The 21,538-nt window shown below is 43.0% G+C and overlaps 1 protein-coding gene across 13 annotated transcripts in view; it reads left to right on the top strand.

The window, feature by feature from the left end:
- MAP4 (microtubule associated protein 4) overlaps positions 1–21,538 on the top strand; it is a 170,785-nt gene that overhangs the window by 21,868 nt on the left and 127,379 nt on the right. For 12 of the 13 annotated variants that reach the window (XM_055803557.1, XM_055803551.1, XM_055803558.1 and 9 more), the window contains exon 2: positions 8,873–8,926. The gene's annotated coding sequence lies outside the window, so the exon portion shown is untranslated. Of the gene's footprint in view, positions 1–8,872; positions 8,927–21,333; positions 21,384–21,538 lie in introns of all 13 variants that reach the window. The other variant, XM_055803550.1, reaches the window with a different exon arrangement.

The following is a 21,538-nucleotide window of genomic DNA, read 5'->3' as shown; positions in this document are numbered from 1 at the left end:
TTCCCCTGGTTGCCCCCACCTTGTTCTTTCTGTTCTGTGCTGCCATTCTGCACCTTGAGAAAGCAGACACATCTCTCTTGGTGATTGATTATACATGGAAGGGATGAGCGTCTCTGTCTCTTGAAAATGTTGCTGCCTCTTATGTTTGAAAGTGTGATTAGGACAGAAGATAGAGCCATGATGGAAGCTCTTTCAGGATGTTTGCTATGGAAATGTGTGGCCTTAACTTGGAACTGCTCACAGAATTGTGTCTATAAAGAGCAACTAGTTCATAAAATACATCACTAAACAGAGGAGATACTGAATTTGCTGTGTAGTGGGTTCGTTTTACAATTTTGCTCACCTTCTGATGTGGTGGTGTGACTGATCTTTAAGGGCATGGTTAATGCCTAGTTCAGTTCCTTTTCAGTGTTCCCAAACATCTTGGATATTTTACCTAAAATACACAGGGTATTAAACCTGTTCAACTGATTTGCTCAGATACTGGTGTTTATGTAGTGCACGTTTGGGCATGAGAATTTGGTCTATATAAATGACCTTTTGCATGGAGATATCTTATGGTTGTTTTATTTGTTTATTTTTAACTAAATAACATGCGCTTTCAGAGTGTTTTAACTCAGGGTGTTGGTCAGGCTGCCAGTGTGTATTCTGCTTAGTTTTGGTGCTTGGTGGGGTTTGTGTGTGGGTTTTTTTGTGGTGGGGTTTTTTTTGTGTGTGGCGGTTTTTTCTTTTCCCTCCAAAGCATTCCATGTAAAATCTGTCATAAATACATTTCCAAACTGAAAATCCGAGGATTAAGTAAATCCTAAATCTCCCTCTTAAAGGTACTTTCAGGTCAAGATTGGGGCAGTTGCAAATCAGGGTGAAGCAGCACAGGTCAGTAGTAATGCCACATTTGAGTCCTCAAGTCCCTGTAAAAACAACCCTTTTCCAAGCACCAAGCAAACCTCAATTTAAAGAGCACTGGCTGTTCTGTGTGGATCCTGTAACAAAACACAGTGGCTTGATGGGTGTTTTTTTAAGCGCTCAGTGAAGTCAATTGACAGTATGTCTGAAAAGTGACCTGCAGTTGCACAGCTTTCCCCTGCCCTTATCACCACAGTCCATACGTGCCGGCGGTATAGGCCTCTCCATAGGGATCTGCATAGTGAGAGAGTGTCATTTGTGAAAGCAGGAAGGAAACACACAGTCCTGTTCTTGAGCCATCTCAAGACTTGCCAGATTAGGCTGTGGGAAAGCATCGGTGTTCTCTATGTTACTGCTCTTCTGAGAGGGTGTAGTGTAGGTGAAATGGCTAAGAGAAGGATGCTTTTTTTTAGTGTTGGACAGCCTGTTAGAACTTCACAGAATCCCAGAACGGTTTGGGTTGAAGGACCCTTAAAGACCCCCCAGTCCCACCCCTGCCACGCGCCGGGCCCCCTTCCCCCAGCCCCGTCCAGCCTGGCCTTGGGCACTGCCAGGGCTGGGGCACCCACAGCTGCTCTGGGCAGCCCGTGCCGGCGCCTCGCCGCCCTCACAGGGAAGGATTTCTCCCTCAGCTCTGATCTCCATCTGCCCTCTCTCAGCGCAAAGCCGTTCCCCCTTGTCCTGGCGCTGCAGGCCCTTGGGAAAAGCCCCTCCCCAGCTTCCTCGCCGGCCCCTTTGGGTGCTGGAAGGTGCTCCAGGGTCTCCAGGAGCCTTCCCTTCTCCGGGCTGAACAGCCCCAGCGCTCCCAGCCCGGCTGCGCAGCAGAGGGGCTCCAGCCCTCTGGCCATCTCCGTGGCCTCCTCTGGCCCCGCTCCAACAGGTCCGTGCCCTCCTTATGCTGGGGGCCTCGGAGCTGGAGGCGGCGCTGCAGGGGGGTCTCAGCAGAGCGGGGCAGAGGGGCAGAGCCCCCTCCCTTGCCCCGCCGGCCACGCTGCTGGGGATGCAGCCCAGGGCACGGGGGGCTTTCTGGGCTGTGAGCGCACATGGCTGGGTCGTGTCCAGCTTCTTGGCCACCAGCACCCTGAGTATTTCTCCACAGGGCCGTTCTCAACTTGGGTACTGATAAACCTATTTGAGGCTTGTTTGCTGGACATGGGACCTCAGTGCTTTTTATGACTTACAGTGAGAAGTCTTAACGCTTCTTCCTTATCGTCCTCTACCTTTGTCTAGAAATGGGTGCTGGCTGCCTCTGTGCAACAAAAAAGAATGGTTAACTATGGGTTGAATATGGTTGAGCTTGAAGAAGTTTCTTTGCAAAGTGAGAGCAAGAGTTTCCATTTGGAAAATATAGCTAATGAAGCTACATATATCACTGTACAGAGACTGGGAGAACAAGGATCTGGGGAGTCAGTCAGCTTAGCAGTAATTCAGGTTAAAGAGGTGGCAGTCATAGGTTAGACACTGGTGAAAACTTACGATCACTTCATGTTTCCAGCTGTTCATTAAACAACCTTTAAGGTATAAGAATTGAGTCAGTTTGAGTGAAGAGGCAGTTGCCTTAGAAATCACCCTCTACTTTAGCTGCAGTTGTTGTCATGGCTGGGTGGCATACACTGTGAAGGGCTAGAGGAAAACTAGAGGAGGGTATGTGGAGAGTTGCTGGTTATCCTAATGAACAACCTGTGAAAAACAGATCTGCCAGACATCTGGTTTAGCTAAAAGGAGCAATCTAGAGCAGAGAGGCTTTATAAAAGACTATTTAAAGATGAGCAAAAAATGAGAGATTTTTTTGAAAAGGCAGACAACCCTGTTTCTTACCGTAGTGGGCTAGGGAGACTTTCTTGGTGATACGCTCTTTTGTAGTGGCGGATGAGGATGAGCTGGACTAGTGGACTTCCCAGAAAGCTGGGATGATGTGAATATCGAACAACTTGCCAAGTAAAAGCTTCCCTTAGTCTTGTGTCTCCAGCTATACCGGTGCTAGTGAATTACATGATGCTCGGTGAGTTCTGGTAGTGCTGGAATACAGCGCCTGTGCTGATATGTTTTCAGAATATTTCCTCTTGCAATCTTTGGCCTTGGGCAACAGTACTCTCCCAGACACTGGTGGATGCTGTTCAGGAGCTAGCATGGACCAGGACCATTCTCAAGAGCCGTTTGCAGGTAGCCACCCTGGTTTAAAAAGTGAGGCTGTACAAGTGTGAGTACAGCCCTTTCCTAGTCACTGTGGTCCTGGGCATGTTTAAGTCAACTGTGAAATTGAAATTCTGATTGCAGGAAGCACAATCTGTTGAGCAGTCTTTCATTAGAGCACAAGTGAAATTTGAATAATCACAGAATGGTTTAGGTTGGAAAAGACCTTTAAGATCATAGAGTCCAACTGCTAACCCAGCACTGCCTAGCCCACTACTAAACCATGTCCCTAAGGACCATGTCTGCATGTCTTCTAAATACCCCTGGGGATGGTGATTCCACCACTTCCCTGGGCAGCCTGTTCCAGTGCTTGGCAACCCTTTTGGTGAAGAAAAATGCTTTTTCTTTGTCCTCATTAGCCCCAGCTAAGGCAAAACAAGCCATTGGAGGAGCTTCAGTTGCATATAGTTAACTGAGGTGTTTCTGTTTCTGTTTGGGACTTGACTTGGGTTCTCACTGCTCCTTTTTCTGATGTGCTTGCAACTGAACCTTTGCTCTGTGGATCTCGGTAACATCTCAGATCATTAAAATATCTGCCTCTGGTCTGTACTACCCAAAAAGATGGCAGGTTGTTGGGTAATGCTGTCCAAGCATGGGCATGGGCATATGCATTGACAAAGCATATGACAGGAATTGCAGTGGATCTGTATTGATTAACTATAACAGTAGGAAGAATTCCTGAATTCTTAATACCTTTATTTTTAGATGTAATTGGCTAGACTGAAGGCTTAGTGTTCAATGAACTGTTCAAAAAAAAAATATTTCAGAAGAGGATTAAACTTGAATGTGAAAGAGTTTTTCTTATGCATCAGTGTTCATGGAAGGAACTGGTCAGAAATTGCTGTGCTCCTTAAATTTGCATTCTCTGAATCCAAATTAGAACTGCTTTCACCAAAACTACTCATCCACACAGGAAGCTAGAGATGCTGTTGGGAATGCAACTGTGTTAGCTAACTTTAGTTAATTTAGTCCTGTTAGTTTTTCAACTGTGAAAAGAGATACGTTGGTCTTGCTTAAATCACTTTTTTCAGCTTCTCTTGAAAAGGAATGCACTTAGTTGTTTCTCACCAAGGGCATTTTCTGCCTTTGTTTTTTGTGGGTTTGTTTTTTTTTTTTTTTTGCATTTTGTGGATCTGGATGTTTGTGTGTTAAGGTTTTGTAGGTGTGGGGTTTTTTTCTGCTTAGACACATCTGAAAGATCTGTAGAAAGATTTGAAGATCACTTCTGTCAGAGTATTTAATCTCTGCCTTCTCTGGGTGTTTTCAGCTTCTTGTCAGGTGTACTCTGTCTAGTAACACAGTTGAGTACTCTCTCCCACCCTCCCTGTGCTATTTGGTTGTACGCTAACTAACCAAAGGCCACTGGCTGCTGGCACTTATTGTTAATTAGCATTTGCTGAACTTTCTAGCCTTCCAGGATCATTCTGGAAGGTCCTTGGTTGGTCCTTGGTACTAGTGATTTGGCAGTCCATGAGTCACTCTTCCAACTTTCTAGAATCTTTGCATGTCATTCCTTTAGTCAAATCGCTCTTGACATACGAAAATCCATGGTGCTATAGAAACAGCTACGCTTGTGCAGCTGCTTATTTACCGTCTGATTATATGAACCTCACTGTTTAACTTTTGTCAACCTGAATTGCTACAGAAGACTATTTTTTTAAAGCCTGTCCTCCTCAATGAGGATTAAACGTGGATATTGCTGAAGAGTATCTGCTTGCTTTATGGTTGAAGACCTTTATTATTCTGTGTGCTACCTGCAATTGGGAGGTACGATCTCTTTCTACAAGTAGTAAGAGTTGCGTGACTTACCGTGAAAGTCTGACCTGCTGTTCATGAATGTTTCCCTAGAAGATTATTCACTCGTAAGAGTTCAGTGGAACTACATCTTGTGTTTTGAATACTCTAAATTATTAGTCTAACTTCAGCACTTTCCCTCTCTCTTGGAAGAAGCTCTGCTCAAAAGTGTAGAATCATACCTAAAAGAAGTCTCTTTCAAATACTGTCAGCTTTATCTGAGATGCCTCATGTAAGTGTTGGAACAGCAGTTTGATGCTTAACAAAAATTCATTGAATATTTGACAATGGTACCCATGAAGAAATGTCCATCATATATTCTTTAATAAACTCGTGGTTTAGGATGTTGGTAAGTTCTGGTACAGGCAAGGAGACAGCATAGAGACTTGTGGCTATAAAGGCAGGTTTCTTTGCATCAAATTGTAGTTAATTTGCTGCTAGTATTATTCCTCTAGGAAAGGACTGGGATGAAAATCTGAGATGCCTTAATCTCCGGGTTTCATGGTCACCATGTATATATAGCTCAGGGTTTTCAAGACTTTGTGTTTGAACCCATGGTATTCGACAACGTGATACTGCTTTGCATGTGGAATGCTGTAGCTGCAATGTGTGCCGCCTCTCCTAGCTTTTCATATCAAGTGATCTTCATGTACCATGCATACTTAAGACGGGGAGCTATTTAAAGGAAGCTGTTTATCTAGAGATTTGGAAACAAAGTATGTAGGGTGAGAGACAACAGGAAACTAAAAGATCGAGTGGCTTTCGCAGTATATGGGAAGCAGTCTTACAAATCTGGGGAGGAGAAAACAAAGTGTTGCTTGTTAAGAGAAATTGAGGGAGTCTATAAGGGCACCTGATACAACAAATTGCACATACTTTCTGTTATAAACTTAATTGCACTGAAGTGCTGCATTCCATTTAGCTGGGGTAAGAGTGATAATCTGGAGTGTCACTAGAGGTTTGCTCTATTACCTCTTTCTTTGGCAGTCCAGCAACATAAACACAGATAGACAAGCATTGTTCATACAGAAAGTACTACGTTACCTAAACTGGAGCCTGTCTAATCACAGTAATTTTGTGAGGTGAATGGAGGGGAAATCACTTCTTTGCTTCTGTCTTGCATCTTTTTTGGGTGGTTTACCAAGGTAAGTTGCATGCTTTTCTCACAGACCAAAGAGAGGTGGTAATTTACTCCATCCTCAAAAGGGCTGCTGCTGGAAACTGGTAGAGACAAGTAGTTGCTACTTAAAGTAGTAAGAACCTTAAAAATTATAAAAAGCAGAAAGTTAATGTTTGCACTGAAATGTATGTATGCTTTTGGGACTCCTCAGAATAACTCTTCTGTTATAGATAGGGTGGATTTGTTGAACTCTCAGGTGAGAAAGAGACAAGATAAGAGACTGGGTAGTAAGCAGAAAGTAGTCTAGTGTATTAATGGGTTACAGGTAATTCAGTTGGTGGGGTGGAAAAATCTGTGTAGAAAACTGGTTGAAGTTAGAGAAGCTGTTGAAATGTTTAGTAGTAAAAGTGCAAGGAGCTTGGGAACCAGAAGAGCTGAGGAACAAGAACTACTGGTGCAGGATGTGGAACTGGATATTATAGGGATAGCAAACACGATGGGACAGTATGCATACCAGGCATTACCTGCTTTCTGATAGCGTAGGCAAGATAAAAATGAAGAGTGGGTGTGGCGTGGGATGCAAACGAAATAATAAACTGCTTTTCCTCTGTGTTGCGTTTCAGTGTCACTTGCATAAAAATTGCATTGGGGAGAAATAAAGTTGCAAACTTAGAATCAGGGTTGCAATGTATAGACAGATACCATTTAACGGTTTTCAGAAATATTTCTGCAAACTGGAAAACAATTGTGGCTAATAATGGAGCACGTGAGCCAGTATCTGCTGGGTGGATGATAGGTGACTTTTTTTTTTCTTTTCTCCCTGCCCCGCCCCCCCCCCCCCCCCCCCCCCCTTCACCACTGCTTCTGTAAGTAGTCAGAGTCTTCCTCAATTATGTGAGGGGGCAAGGTGGAGTCTATCTTAGACTACTGTAAGACCTAACACAAAAATCTTTGTGGCCACACCTCCAATTTTAGTAAATCTGTTAATTTGGAGTAAAAAAGGTTATTTAGCATTTCTGTTTGTCATTCAAGAACACCCCATACTTAAGGGGAAAAAGCAATCTTTACAACTGTGGGTAGTTAAAACCACCCTGGTAGTATAGGATTCATTCCTTCAGGGTTTATTTAAAGAGCAACTAGAGATGCAGTTGGGCCGAGCAATTAGGGCTGGATGCCTTTGGATGTGATCTGGTTGTTCAGCAGTGGGAAGTAGCTGGGGAGAAGGACCCCAATGCCCCAATTTACCACCAGGTGGCTAAACTGCAAATAATGATGTGGAAAAAGAAAATGTGGGTTAATGACCTATTTTAGCAGAGCTTCCTTCTGTTAGAAAGGGGAGCATTAGTGTTATCACACAAGCAAGAACTCATCCTTAATATTTGTATCTGAATCATACACAAGCTATTTCTCTGTTCCTTAATTAACTTACTAACTCTCCACCCCTTCTGAAGGGAACAGGACTCTTTCAGAAGGTTTTTCTCACTCCTGAATGCTTTACCACTTATTAAAGCTGAAGTGATACTCTCTTCACTGGGTTGTTTTCTCATTTAACTAAAAGCTCAGGCATTCTACTTCCATGTAATGTGAAATGCACATCTGTAGGGAGAAGAGCTAGCATTAGTGTTCCTATATGACTTTGCGTTAATAAGCAGGTGCTGAGATGATACTTTGTTGTGAGACAGGCTTGATTGCTTGCTGTGGTGAAGAATGAGTTGGACATCTCTCTATGTGGATTGAAATATTTAACTGACTCTTGACTGTGCAACTTAATGCTCTTTTCTGCAGAGCACTGCATAGAGTATAAGGAGTGTCATTTTGATAGAATTTTTTTTGTAGCTGTACTGGTTTCACAGTAAAGAAACATAATGAGCATAGTATAAAATACTGTATAGGAACGTTTGGGACCCAATACCCAGTAGATAAGGAGATGGTTCCCTGGTAAAGCTGGTGGGTACAGCTTCACCGAAATCATGGAAAATGTGCTGTGTCTACTGCAGGGCAGCTCCAAATTTCTTTATTTCTTTTAAAAAATCTGGATCCCCTTAAAATATTAATCCACTTGTCATTAATGTAATCCTTAAAAGAATACAGTGTATGCTTTCCTAGTTGAGTAACATGTCTAGCAATACATGTAGGTTTTGCCTTGAGAACGTATTAAAAACTTTGCAAGAGAGTCCACTCTGAAGTTTGGAAGTACAGAAAATGGCTTGGAGTGGGACAGCCTTTACCGAAAGAAAGCAAGCTTCACCTTTGCCTACTTGTTTGTCTCTGACTAAAACGTGACAGTTCTGCCATATGAAGGCCTTTAGGGTGCTTTGCACAGTGGTTCTACGTAGTATTAGCTGATAAATTGGACCGTAGATGTTTTGGTGCCTCTTTTAGCTTTGATTTTTATCTGGAGATGAACAACTGGTGAATCAGACCTGGCTGTCACCGGTGGCTATGCAGATGTATGCCTAACAGTGACTTTGAGAGCTTTTAAGCTGGTATAGGAGCACCTGAAATACTACTTAGTGGAAGGATGTTCTAATCATCCTGGATTACTTCAGCTTTAATGGTGTGTTTGTAAAAACCTATTAAGATGTGTAATGAGGGAAAAATTGCTCACAATTTTCATGGTATATCTGTAATAGCTTGAGCAAGTGCTTATGTGAAATAGCAATAGCTAGATAGTATTCCTCTTGAAGAACATGCATTAAAGAAAGGTGCCTGGATGACTGTAGTGGGGCTACAACAAAATTTCTCAAGTTTTAGTTAGAGTAACGCAAATCATCTCCTAGCCATCCCTAGTTAGTTTACATCCAAGTACTCTGTAATCATATGGCTTCCTCTTAATTGTGCCTGTGTTGTATTTTGCAGATAAGCAGTTTCTGAGGACTGAAGGACCGGCTAAAGGGAACACCTGCTTTTGAGGTATGAACTATTATTTTAATGACACAACACTAAATCTTTCATTAAAGCAAAGGTTTGATACAGCTATGTGTACACACCAAAACTTCATCTGTTCTGGGAAATACAGCTACTATCTAGAGTTCTGAAATGTCAAAATCCCTGACAGAAGTTCAGTAGCAAGGCTTGGCAGAGCAGGCACGCCTGGCTATGACAAGTAGAGTGTTAAATCAACTCTGGGAGAGTCTGCATGTCTTTAAAAGGTATTATATGGAGAGTTCTGTGACGAACTTCTGCAGAATAAACATCTGAAATGTACTTACCTTTCCATTCTGTTACGTTAAACACTCTATTTACTACCCTTTTTATATCCTTCCTCTTGGGTATTTATTAAAGTTTCTAACATTCCCCTGCTGCTGTTCAAGATAGCAGGGCTGGTGTGTGACTTGAGGGATGGCCTTTCTGGACAGTTGGACTTTTTCTTGATTTTTTTCTGCTGCAGAGGGCAGATGTCTTATTTAACTTGGTCACAAATCTTTTTATCAGAGGACTACAAAACATTAAAATGGGCAAGCTAGGCTAAAAAAAACCCCAAGTTTGATTTGATTTGTTAGGAATTTGGAGCAGTGGATCATCCAGATTTCTTGTCCTAGCTGTCCTTGTGGAAGGCACCGTAAAACTACACTTCCATTGGGGTCTATCATCAGGTCTGCAGTCAGAGGGTATTTGAGGTGCAGGTGCTCAGATAACATGTTTTAGTGAAGGAATACAATTTCTTCATGGTATTTGTATGGACTGAAGTACGCAGGTGTCTTTTACATCGCAGTTTTGACAGTGGTTGTTCTCAAATGCTGCCTGTTTCTTCAAGTCCTGGGAGCAGCGTCAGCCTGTTTACTCCGCTAACTAATGCGTCCTTCTGCCTTAACCTTAAGGTAGCCTAGAATGTGAATCAGTGAAACACAGGACACAGACTTGTACAAAAATGACTACTAAGCTGTCACTGTCACTCTGCCAGTACCATCCAATGATACTTGGCTGTAAGGAATGCAGAGGAGTCGAATGTAGTTCAATTACAGCTTGTTTTTACATCACCAACTGTATCTACTATGATTTACTAGAGCCGTCTTGAAGTGAAGTCAGTAGCACTGCATGTCTCCAAAAACTTTGTTATAGATGTGGGATAAAATTTCCCTAAAATGTTTTTTTTTTTTCTTTTATTCTCCTGAAATGGCAGGTGCAGAGGTAGTCTTGTAGGTGCCAAGTCCTGTCTCTTTGGTTGGGCTGATGCTCTTGTGTATCCATTCACGATGTGACTGGAACCAGGCTCGGTTAGGGGCAGCCACACCACCAGTTGTTTATACTGTGTGCTGTGGCTGCCTGCCAAACCATCTTAAGTTGTTCTCCAAAAGCCATTTGAATAAAAGCCAAATAAGATGGCTTAATCTCCCCCTGGGTGGGATGAAGGGAGGGGAGGTGCCCAGAATGCTGTGCGTGCTTTTAACCGTGGCCTCAACAGAGGTAAAGAGGTCATGGGAGGTGGACTGTCCCCTTCTCCTGGAGGGAGTGAGTATCATACGCAGCTGAACAGAGAAATGACATAGGAGGGCAAGAGCACTGCATTGCCTTTCCTGCATCTTCCAGGCCTGGCCTCCTTTTTTTTTTTTTTTTCCTTTTCTCACTCACCCTTTCTACTTCACTTAGCTTTGACCAATGTGGTCTTAATGTCTGCCAGACTCTGTGGATGTCTGGAATTGATCTCATACTTCAATTTACTTGGTCGTGTTACTAACTCCAATGTTGTGTAAGGGGGTGAGTTTGCTATGTTGTAACTTTCATCCTTTCCTTTCTCCATTGTACAAAAATGAGTTACAATGTAAGCTGCCTCATACAGTCCCAGGGATACATGGTAGTTGTACCTCTCAACATTTGTTGTTCTGTGGTTTCAGGACATGGAAACCAAACAGGTGTTTCCCACAGACTGTATTCAGAAGCTAAAAATGCTTCCTGAAGTAATTTATCCAGGAACATTTAACCCATGCTCATTGACTGCCTAGATGAATAAAGGCAACTTCCTCCCCAGTGTCCTTTGGAGAAGCCTGGGAGAGCAGGCAGGAAGGAGGAAGTGTTTGTGCAAGTCTGGCCCTGGCTGGTTGGTTCTTGTTGGATGACCCGATTGGGGAGTATCTTGGGTTCTTTACAAAACAATGACCTGTTCAGCTCGGATTGTCACTCAGAAATAAATGAGTTCTTCCTGCTTATTCTGTAATGAGCTCTTTCAGCCAAATACAGTTGTGTGTTCGGTCATCTTACTTGCTTTCTTAAACTACAGATACTGACTATGACTTGTGGCACCTAGAACTTGATTTGATTATTGTATTGTTTACTTGCGAGTAGGTGGGGAGAAAGTTTTTTTTACATTACCTGCTGGATTAATTTATATTTTTTGTTTCCTCTCAGTTAGAGCAGTTATACATGTGCAAACCCACATCTTTAGGATCAAATTTATTGATGACAAGTGAATGAGATGGGGGGCAGCTGCTGACATAATTGTGATAGCAAGCAGCAGCTACTTCCTTCTATGTGACTCCCTGCTCCCCTCCTGCAGCAGAGTTCTGCTTACAGAGAATTCTGCTTGGATAAGGCAAGCAAATAAGAAAGAACTTCCTCTGCCGCTGTGCTTCAGCAAACCAAGGGAGATTGCTTGTCCTCCAAGAGAATTTTGCAGTTTGCTGGATGAGGGGCTGCTGCATTACCATTCACCCTTTTAAAACGGGGTTGGTTAAGGAAGTATGCACTGACCTTCTAGGCTGAGAATACTGAGAAGATTTAGCCCTTGAAGAGCACACCCTTGGGAAGAAGGTAATGCTACCATGTTACTTTACCACATGCGGTTTTACTTCCTTAAAGTGATGTGGGCAGAACCCTTTATTTTAATTACAATATAAAAAAAGGGGTTTTGGTGTTTTTTTTCCCAGTACTACATTGAAAAATTATTTATTTTGTGCTTTATCTTTCCCTTTTTGTAAGGGAAACTGCCTGTGTCAAAGGGCACAATACTGTTATACTGGATATTGCAGCCATACCTGCAATAAGGAAGTGAATAATTCTCTAAAGAAACTAATAGACCATACCCAATAACATCGGGGAGAGACCTGAAATTTGTTTTATTGCTCTTTCTTCCATGGAAAGCTCAGCTTTTGTTTTCTAACCAATGCCTTGTTTTTCAGTTGTTGTTGAATGTATTTGTTATCAAGAGTACGGAAATGTAAATACAATAGTGGTTGAACTGCAGCAGTTACTCCCTTCCTCCTCTGCTGGCTTCCTGCGTACACTTTGGAAGTTGGAAACTATTCTTCTGCATTAACTCATGTCAGAAATGAGTGTTCTTCCCCCTGTTGCCACCCCAGCAGATTTCAAAACCCAAAGGGTATGCGCAAAGAGAAACAATTGCTCTCACATATGTTCCTTGAGACTGACAAGTAACGTAAGGCCTCTTGCTGTAGCTTCTTTTAGCATTTTCCCATGGTCCAGCCTGATGTGCAAGCGTTGGCTAACAGGACATTTTTTTTTATTTATTTTCCCCCCTCCACCTTACCCAACCAGGTAAGTCACACAAGTCACCATTTTAGTTGGACTAAGTACACATTCATCCTTGCAACATTTGAACACATTTATTAGAAGAAAAATATAACAAATTAGGAGCAGTGCCTTCATTGACTTGAGTGTATTTCTCCCAGACTTAAGTTTGCAGTTATTTTGGGAAGCTGTTGCTTAAATATAGTGGTTCTTGTTCTAGTTGGGTCACTAGTAGCTAGTGTTGGTTGCTTTCTTAGGCAGGAATTTTTTCATTAAAACCAGCTCAGGGCAATGGAAAGGCTGAAATGGTAGACTAGTCAGGAGAAACTGGGTTCAGCTGTTTGATGGGTGGAAGCAGTTAAATTGACCTCACCTATGGCTGTTGTGCCTTTTTTTTTTTTTCTTCTTTTTTTTCTAACAAGTCTGTCATGAACTTTGTATGGCAGCAATAACTTTCTGGAGAGAGTTATTTATTTTCAGTTACCCAGGTCTTTTTTGCATAACCTGCCACTTATAATGCTGTTAATATGTCTGTACTGCACTAATGCTGCTCCCTTTTCAGAACGGAGGAGTTCTGTGATGCTCTTATGGCACTTGGCCAACTGCATGACTGAACTTAGCTAAATAAAAATCCCTGGGATCCTCTCTAAGAATAAACATCATGTGAGAGCAGGAGTGTTTCCCTGCTTTGAGAGAATTAAAATGGCGTGCTGGTAAAGAATAACAGCAGCAGCTTAAGGGCTAGGCTGGCATCCCTCTCTGGCTAAAAGGGATAAGCTACAAGTCCAGAGGAGGCAGAAGGCTCTGGCACGTAACCTTTAGCTTTCCTTGCTATTGAGTTTGTCAGTCCAGGATGACATAGTGCTTTCAGAATGGACTGTTTTTATAATTCAAGGATCTGGTAAATACCATTAGAAATGACATGTGAACATACTTGCTTAACTTTTTGGTCTAGCAGTGTTTTATATTGGGCCTTGGCCTACAGCTGAAATACCTACTAATGGGCTATTGAGCAAATTTCTGAGCACTTCTCTGTACCTGTATTTTCTTTCTTTTATTCCTCTTGGTAGCATGGGAGGTACAGGGACTTGTGTAGGTGTCTGGTAATGTTGCCTCAAGTGGGCCTGCATGTGGCTTATGTTCTGGCACAAGCAGTAATGGATGCTGAGATAATGTTATCTTGCAAGCAATTCCCTTGCTGAGGGAGAAGGTCACTGCTCTGCCAGCCTGTGGTGCCTTAACACTGGTAATGGAGCACATGTATTCTGTGGTCCTTCAGAAAAGTGTGTTTTCTCCCCTCTGGGAGTTTTGTAGTGACTCAGTGGACCTTTCCCTGCTTCACATATGATTCTGAACCTAAATATTATCTTTCTACCTTTCTTTGTTTTGGAGCTGTTACATTACAAAATAGGAATGCCTTTTTCTCTTGGATCACAAGCAGGCAATGTTTACTTTGCAGGCTTCTAGCAAATCCTTTTGTTGAGCTATTGTAGTCAAAGAGTTCAGCTCTGCTTGCAGAGGTGCCTTTGGTTTAAAGATGCAGAGGTTTGGCCTCTTTAAAGCTGTATGCTTCTACCTTGTTTTAAAAGGACTTCTGATTTTTATCTTTCTCACTTGTGTGTAGGTACAAATATCCCTACTTAGAAGTAATTCCTAGTAACATGGAGTATGTTTAATCTCCTTTATATGTGTTGTGGAATTGCCCCAAGATGAACAAAATCCATGCACTGAATTGCAAGAGGTGGTGTAAAAAGCCAGGCCCTTCCTAAGCATGTTCTAGCAACACACTACTAAAGCAAAGACAGACAAAGGTATCCCAAAGCTGTTCTTAAGAGTAAGAAGGAGCAGGCTCCACAGCTCTGAATCTTCTAGGTATACTTTGCCACCCTAAATATGTCTAGGGACTTCATTTCTTCATGAATTTTTGAGTGCCTGAGTGGCCTCTGTGGAAATACAGACTTGAATTTTGTTCCTGGCCTGAAAAGCAAACACATGTGAAGCAAACAAAAGGCTGCTAATGCTTGGTAAATGGGAACGTTGACTCTAGTTTGCCTACATGGTCGCAAAGTTCTGATCTGGCTGACGCTCTAAAACCTTGGCAGGGCACTAACAGAGCATTTGCTGCTCCTTTTTAAATGTCTGCTTCCATAATGCTTTGTTGTGGTTTCCAAATGGCAAACCCCTGCCTCTCTACTAGCTCCAATGTGTCTGTTCTGTTTCAGGGTTCCTTTTGGGGCATATCTGTCGGTTCTCAAAAGCCTGAGAGGAGGTCATGATTCTCCAGGGAAACTAATGAGTCTTTAAACTAACTTACTTGCTATAGCTAAGATCTTGCAGAATTTGCAAGTAGCTAAAATTAATTTCTTAGTATAGTGTGTTTTGTTTCATTCTTCGAAAGTTTTTTGACCTTCTAGTAGTGGAACGCTTTAAAGTATTGTTTGCTCTTTGCAAATCTAGTTGAAAAAGCACTGACAGGTTTGCTGTTTCACTCATCTGATTCTGAGACCTCAAGCTGATGATGAGTTGTCATTGATGAAAATAGTTTACTAGTCACCTTTCTCATTTTGAAGCTACCAGTTCTGTGTCCTGATCGACAGGTTCTCATGCTATATAATTATGTTGTCAGAGGTGCTTATTTTAATTAAAAATAAAGTAGCTACTTCAATATAGTCACTAACATAACTAGAGTTATTCAATATAGGTAAAGGAGTAAAGCTTCTATGTAAACGGAGTTCCTGGAAGGAGTGACTGTGCATACCTGGTCGCCAAACGAGCTGCTTCTGTTTTCATGGTTGTAGCTGCTGCTCTCCCCAACCTGTGATGTTTTAGGCTTCTTGCTCAACTTTTATCTTGCTTTTTTGAGTAACACTGACTAATGTCTTGATCTTGGAGCGCTTCTCTAGAGTCAGTTTGCTTGTAGCAGATGGCACCCAGCCTTTCTTGTGGGCATCAGATTGTGTATTTGAGTAGGAGAAGCCACAAAGTTGGCCTCCAGGAGCTCTACTTGAGAAGGTCTTTCCAGTGCCGTTTATGACTTGATTTATCCTTCTTGAGAGCCCTTGTGAAATAAAGGAGCAGAGTTGCTGGGCCTAAGTCTTGCCTCTTTCTGCCAGCCCATTTCCGCAAGCTTGAATTGTTTCTGCTGTTCTACAGGAAGTTTAACTTGGTATTTTTCAAGACTTACTACATTGGGCTTCTTGGTGTATGTATGAGATACGCTATGGATGTAACACATTAAATGCTATTTAATGTCTCCTTATATTATTCTTCAGTGAGAGCTTTGTTTGATTACCTTAACTCTAGAATCTGTCCTCTATGGTCTTACTTTCTCCGCTACCCTCTCAGATGTGTATAGACATAAGACAAAATGTTGACGGTTCACGAATGCATCGAGGGGCTGCACAGTGGTATTACAACCATAATTAAGCTGGACTGGATCTCTGAAAAATTTATTTTACAGCATGACTGGGCTCTTTCTCATCTCCTGGTTTGTAATTCCAGTGTTCATACTGTACAGTTTTCTTCACAAGTAGTAACAGAAGAAATCATGTTAGAAATTAAAGCAGAAATTCTTATGTAAGCACAAGATTGGTTATTCTGGGAGCTGCATATATAAGACAAATGTGGAGTAAGATGAATTTAGAGAAGTTGACATGAGGACCAAGTGACTGAGGTGAACTTTATTAGTGAAACTTCTCCCTTTTTGTGCGTTCATTAGTAGTCTTTTCCAGGCCACAGCAGTGAGATGATCTTGCAGGAAGAATAAGGAGGTACAAAATAAGTAATAAAAATGGGAATTATTGACTGAGCTACTGTATTAGAAATGTGCCATCCTTCCCTTCCTCCCAAGAGAAGGGACTCTTTAGTAAAAGAAAGCCAGAAAGCCAGTATTTTCTGGGTTTTGCTCTTAGGGGGGTACAAGCTACTTTCCTTTCTGATGCATGTGCTATTAAAGGAAAGCAGCTGACAGGAACAGCTGCTTGCCTTGCCTGTTTGGTTTGTGGCTTAGCAGTCAATATGCAACATAGAAAGAAATGTGCTTTGCTAACAGCCAGAGTTTTCATACCCTGCCCCCACTTCGGGTGTCTTTCCCTCTGTCCTCTGCCAAGTGAAAAAAGGAGATTCTTCCCCGCCATGATTAATGAAACTCTCCTTATTCGGTGCTGCCTCGTCTGGTGAGCAGCACAGAAAATCCTGTCTTCTGGCTTGAAAACCAGCAAAGAAGTGTGACTGTGGGGAGTTTCTTTTTTAAAGTAGTTAAGGAATAGGTCATTTTAGAGCTGAAAGTCTGTGCAGAAGGTGGGCAGAATCCTTTATTTTTCTTAAATAATAATTTATGATTTTTAGAGATGACATACCATGCTTTTTTAGGTCTCATTTCAATGCTTGTAGGCCTGTGCAGAGCTAGACACTTGAAAGTCCCTCACAGTTACTATCTATGAACTCATCTTCCATGTGGCTTTTTTGAAGGCCAGCCAAAACCATTAATCCCCATCTTCTAGAGTCCCTAATCCCTGCTGGGGTTTATAGGAAAGTTATTCTTGTACTCCCCATGAAGCTGCTCTGGCAGAGTATCTATCCTGCTGTAACTTAAGGCAAGTTTATTAATGTGACTCTTTTATCAGCTTGGAAATGTTACAGCTCATAATGTAGCAATCTGACTTGGACAGTCTTACCCCATCTTGCTGAGTGGTTAATAGTAGTGAAATTGCCCAAAGGAAGGGAATCATTCAGGAGGCTGGTGTTGTCTTATCTCAAGTATAATTAACAATAGTAAAACACTCTTTGCAGGCATGAATATATACCATGTATTTTTTTGGGGTTGGGTGCAAGTGAAGTCAGAGTTGGAAGTGGTCTGCTGGAATGATTCTTTGCAGTTGTATCACTCTTGCTTTTCTCAGCTTGACACTCTAAAGCCTCCTGGCTCTGGTTTTTGTCCAGTTGTGGCTGGGCTAATGTAAGGCCCTCTTCCTATGCGAGCCTCCCCCCTTCCCACCATCCTTACTTGCTCAAAGACTTTTCTTTGATTCCAAGTCAGCATCTCCAAACATTCAGGACTGGTTTGGGTGGGCTTCCTTCCATTTGTTGTCCTTTTAGGGTTTGTTTGTGATTTAGACAGGAGGGAAGTCTGAACAATTTTACCTTTGGTTCATGACTGTTCACTCTTGCCAGTTTTGGTAGCACTGGTCAGCTTTGGCTGTGCCACATCTTCTGTTGGTGGAAGTGGTTTATTAGGTGGCTTAGGGCCCTTGCTGTTAAAGGGACTTGTGCTAACTCTTTAGTGGTACATACTGTGGGGAAATTGCAAAATTCACTTTAGGCTTTTAGACAAATGCGGAACAATTTAAGTGTCATTCCCAGGGATGTGGTAGAGTTATTCTCCTGGGTGTCTGGAGTTTTCTCTGTCTGTGTTCAGTGACCAGAATTTGGCTTTTCAAAGCTAGGTAGCAAGAGAGTTGCTGCCTTGGCTTTGCTCTTGCTGTTAAATGTACTGATAAAATAGGCATGTACTTCATGCCTAGAGTTCCTTTCCATCTCCTTCTGGAGCCATTGCATTTTGTTACTTCCCTGCATAGAGAAGTCAAGTTCTGCAAAAAGTATCTCCTCATTCTGAGCAGAAAAGAACCTGAACTAAGGCCAAAAGGGAGTGTAATGATGGAAAGCCTGCAACTGAACCTCTGAAATCTGAGTGAGCGACCAGAGTCTCACTGCACAGTACAACTGTCTATGCACGCTGGACTTCATACTGAGATCTTTGGAACAAGGAAGGGCCAGTCTGTGCCATGTAAATACTGTGTTCCAGAGAAGTAAATCTCCTGAACATCATCTTCGAGCCCCGTGATGTGAGGGAGCTGGAACAGTAACAGGTAAGTCCAGCTTTCTCAGGCTTAGCAGCAGCTCTGAACACTTTCAGAACAATAACTGGCCTATTTTGTGACCTCTCTCATGTCTCTGCTAAAGCAATACTTTGCAACCAAGTTCTGTTAAGGGGAGTATGTGAATCCATAAGTAAAACATGATGCAGTCATGTTTACTTAAAAATCAATGTTGCAAGTTAGTGTAGATGATCTCATGTCACCCACAAAAGGAGGGTATTTTATCTTTTAAGGGAAGAACTCTAGTAGTCCAAACTAGAGTCGGATAATAAATTAATATATTTATCCAGAGTGCTCTGAGAGTTCTGAATTATTACGTATCTGTAGCTGCCATTGATATACTGTCTGCCTGTTGCGGTGATTATGGGAAGGTGCAGAATATATATATTCTTGTCATATGTGAATAATAACGGGAAAGCTGCTCCCAGCTGATGGAGAGGCATTGTGCCTGTCCACTCCTTCCCCCTGACATCCTAATCCTTTACTAGGAAATAACTATAGGGAGGAAAATATCAGCCCAGAGCTTTAAAAAAACAAGCAAAATTGACCAAGAAAAACCCCCTTGACTTCATATAGCTCTCTCCCTCCTCACTTGTGGCATCCCTGCCCATGGCCACATGTTGCTGTGTGGGACTGTGGTGCTCATGGTTAGGATCAGCATTTCCTAGCCCTGTGACTGCTGTTGTTTCAGCCCCATCAGCTGGCCAGGATGACTCTGGTAGCAGTGTGCTAACAAAAACCTGAGTAATGTGAGTAGTGACAAGATGTGGAAGCTTTTTAGATAATATTTGCTTTTATCTTAAAGCTGCATTTTCACATATATTTCCATGCGGGAAGAAGGTGAGGCGTAGCAAGAAGCTTAACGCCTGTCTTGTGTGGATACATGCAGTCCTTGCTTTTAGAGCTGGCCTTCTAGGTTAATTCTGGTTGTCTTCATGGTTTTGCAAGTCAGGCTTTTCCTACTGTACTGACTTCTGGCCTTGCACTGTAGACAAACTGAAGCAATTGCAGACAAGTAATAACTTGTGGGTCTTTTGAAGCAGCAGAAAAAAGACCTTTGTATATTAGTTAGCAGGATTGGTGGCTGCCTTTCCATTGCAGGAGTAGTTAGGACTCCTAGAGCTAGCTTCACAGCACCCAAAGTAATTTTAGCTCCTAGATTAAGAGCAAGGGAGTTACACAATGGCCGATCGTGTTCATTCAGATTTTCAGGTATCAGAGATGCAAATTCCAGAATTATTCCTCAATTTTTTTACATCGCTTTGTCTTGTTTCCATTCTTGGCAAAAGCCACTGCATGAACAAAATTGCATACTTACTGTAGGACCATGCTACTGTGTGCTCTCGACACTAATTGATTCTCTCAGAGTCTCGGACAGAAATGGATCCTCTCCAAAACTATGTGGCCAGCAAGGCTGGGACAGTTTTGGTTTGCCTTTAGGCCTTTAAGGCTTGCTGTCAAGATGCAAAATGCAAGTGCTTCTGAACATACCTTGTTCTGTTCATAGGCTCACTGGTTTCAAAAATAATAACAGTGATCTTCAAAGAGTATCAGAATCACAGAATAGCTGAAGTTGGCAGGGACCTCTGGACATAACGTAGTCCAGCCCCTCTCTGCTTAAGGCAGGGTCAGCTGGAGCAGGTTGCCCAGGATTGTGTGCTGTTGGGTTTTGAAGATGTCCAAGAATGGAGAATCTAGAACCTCTGAGCAGCCTGCAACCTCTTGGACACTTAGTCCAAAGTAACTACCCAGTAGTGTTGGTTATATGGAAGATGGTTGGTTGGTTGATTTGACTTTCTTTTTTTCTCACAACACCATTTTAAGAGGTTATCCAGGAGCTTCCTGTCAGTCAGATACTTGCCAAGTGAGAAATGATCTCCCCTTTAGCACAGTCTACGTCTTTGATTTTAAGAATGACACATGACAGACTACTATTGATGCCTCCTAAGTCTCCCTGTTCTATCTAAAGAATGTCATGTTGAGAGCAGCCCTGAGGAAAGGTACTGGGGGTGCTGGTGGGCGAGAAGCTGGACGTGACCCGGTCACGTGCGCTCGCAGCCCAGAAAGCCCCCCGTGCCCTGGGCTGCATCCCCAGCAGCATGGCCGGCGGGGCGAGGGAGGGGGCTCTGCCCCTCTGCCCCGCTCTGCTGAGACCCCCCCTGCAGCGCCGCCTCCAGCTCCGGGGCCCCCAGCATAAGGAGGGCACGGACCTGTTGGAGCGGGGCCAGAGGAGGCCATGGAGATGGCCAGAGGGCTGGAGCCCCTCTGCTGTGCAGCCGGGCTGGGAGCACTGGGGCTGTTCAGCCCGGAGAAGGGAAGGCTCCTGGAGACCCTGGAGCACCTTCCAGCACCCAAAGGGGCCGGCGAGGAAGCTGGGGAGGGGCTTTTCCCAAGGGCCTGCAGCGCCAGGACAAGGGGGAACGGCTTTGCGCTGAGAGAGGGCAGATGGAGATCAGAGCTGAGGGAGAAATCCTTCCCTGTGAGGGCGGCAAGGCGCCGGCACAGGCTGCCCAGAGCAGCTGTGGGTGCCCCAGCCCTGGCAGTGCCCAAGGCCAGGCTGGACGGGGCTGGGAGCCACCGGGGCTGGGGGAAGGGGGCCCTGCGTGTGGCAGGGGTGGGACTGGGGGGTCTTTAAGGGCCCTTCCATCTATGGTAGGATTCCATGATACACAGCCACCCATAGGTGTGTGTGCATATGTATATATTTAGGCATGCACAAACAAGAATTGTTTCTGTGCTCTTTCATTTGGGTATTCCTTCTGCCTTGATCTTTGACAGAGATCTAGTTCCAGCTAATTATTGTTATTTTGCATAAGTGCTGAATGTAGACTTTATTTTTAAACTGCTTTTACTTAATTAAAAATAATTGTAATAAGGGGCATATAATAGGCATTTTACCTGCCACTAGAATACAAATTCCTCGAAGTCTTGAAGAACTAGTATTTATTTATTTATTTTTTTTTTTTCCACTAATAACAGGTCTGCATACAGAGATCAATTTGTCTGGAGAGCTTCCATAATAACTAGAGGTAATGCAGTTAGTCCTTTCCAAGCAACTTTGCTCAGGCAGCATTGCTTTTCTTCCATGGAGGAGGTGAACATTAAGTTGAACAGGATGGAATTTGCAGGAGCGTTCCTTCCCTTGCAGGTGATCTCTTGACAGGAGCCTGGCTGCATGGTTGTT

The sequence above is a fragment of the Falco peregrinus genome, chromosome 5 (assembly GCF_023634155.1).
Source record: "Falco peregrinus isolate bFalPer1 chromosome 5, bFalPer1.pri, whole genome shotgun sequence".
Taxonomy (NCBI): domain Eukaryota; kingdom Metazoa; phylum Chordata; class Aves; order Falconiformes; family Falconidae; genus Falco; species Falco peregrinus.
This window is presented reverse-complemented; position numbering and strand designations above follow the sequence as displayed.